Genomic DNA, 2,158 nt, shown 5'->3' on the forward strand with positions numbered 1-2,158 from the left:
TAAATAGGTTTAAATAGGTGAAAAATAAATTTTTTAAATATTTTTTTTTGTAAAAACAGCCAAACAAAATCTTAAAATATTTTTTTTGAATTATGCGGATATATCCGATATCCGATCTGATCCGATCCGTGTGGAGCTTAAACGAAACTCAACGCGTGAATGTTGCTCAAACCTTTGATAGTATAATTGATAAATTGTATTAATTATTATTCATTATAAACACTGCTTATTTACTTGCTATATATTTCATTCATGTAATTTGCAAAATACATAATAACAGATGAAATCAAGTATATATAATTAAATACAGTATTTTTCTTCATAGCCTCTATAGTATTTATACCCTCAATCATCACCTCTTCTTAAACTAATTAGTTCGAATAAATTATAATAAATAATACGTTTAGTATATTGTCCTTTTGGAATATCCATGGTGATGACTGTATGTATCTAAAAAGAGTTGGCAAAAAAATCATAATTATTTGTAATAATGTGGCTCAACAAAATTGGCTCAAATTATACTACAAGGCACGTACACCTTAATTTGCTTATGTAACTATGATTATTAACTGCTATTTTTTTTTTAATTTTTTTTTTGCTTTAGAAACTATGAGACACATGTTTCTCAAAAAATTAAACATATATTCTGTGTCTTGTGCCGGCTGCTTTCTGCCTCCTCTCAGTAAACTCATTTTTTAAATATTGTTACTTAGATTGGGTTACTTAATTAATTAATATAATTATTAATCAATTTATTTATTTATATTATAATGTCCTTTCATTCTTCTCAGTGGCCTAATTAGAATGACTTAGAATATTTAATTTATGGTGATAGTTATTTTTTTAAGGTACCTATCTTAAAAAATTCACATAATAACAAGATCGAAGACCTAAACCAATCATTTTAGAAAGGTAAAAATTCAGATGAAGTTGATTTCACGTGAAGTTATACCTGAAAGCCGTTATATAAAATTTAGTCAAATTAATTAAATCATTTAACGACTCTCAGGTATCAACTTCACGTAAAATCGACTGCACCTGAGTTTCTACTTTCTACCTTTTAGAAATTATATATAGTAAACAAATTTGAATGCATGCATCATGTAACATATCATCTTCAAGTTTTCACACACAACACATGCATCTATTGGAGTTATTTGCTTGGACATTCAAATTGGATAAGCCTCAAATTTTAGGTGTCAAGACCCAACTTTCTCGGCATGTGCTACTCACCTATAACTTATGAGTGCAAAAATGAAAACGTGGAAACTTACGTGAAGTCGACTTCACGTGAACGTGAAGTTGATATTTGAGAGCTGTACGTTGGCTTTTATGTATCAATTTCACATGAGTTTTTACCAAATAAAAATGCTAAAATCAACTACTAAAATCAGTAATCATGTATTTATGTATAAATATATAAGTTGTTTAACTCATTTTTAATATGTATTTTATATTAGTAGCTGATTTTGGTAACTGATTTTAATATACATCTAGTATTATTGGTGCAAAAAAATATTTTAAAAAAATGACAATTGAGCAAACAATATTATGATGCTTTTTTGATAACTCATCGGACAACGTTTGAGCAAGAATAAGAATTATTAAGACTAAGAATGAAATTCTCCTTTCACCATTAAATTTCTTTTTTTTTTTTTGTTGGAACAAAACAATTATGATAAAGTAGGAAAAAATATATATATAATTTTAACACAAGAATTCTTATGAAAATATTATTGTATAAGTCAGCATAAAAGTAATTGAAAATTGACACCAGGACCATAATTTTGTGATTCTTTGTTTTATTTGCTTAATTTTTATTTATTTATTCATGTTTTATAACATAGTGTTTTCAAAATTGTTTAGAATTACCTTTTCGATAGAAGCCAATTTTAGATTACAATAATCTAATACTAAGCATGTGACATAAGTCATTTTGTTATTTATATTTTAGAAAAACAAATGTTTTGAGGATGATTCTTTAGGAAAAACATTAAGAAAGGATCCCTAAAATAAATAGATAGCAAAACCACATCTTCGATATGAATAATTAGTTAAATTGGTTGAGTCTAAGTAGTTAATTCACTCGTCTACTTAAATCTTTAAATAAAATTTTGATCTATAATAAATTAATTTTTAGTTTATCAAACTTAAAAGA

Source organism: Arachis ipaensis, chromosome B09 (genome assembly GCF_000816755.2).
Source record: "Arachis ipaensis cultivar K30076 chromosome B09, Araip1.1, whole genome shotgun sequence".
NCBI classification, from domain to species: domain Eukaryota; kingdom Viridiplantae; phylum Streptophyta; class Magnoliopsida; order Fabales; family Fabaceae; genus Arachis; species Arachis ipaensis.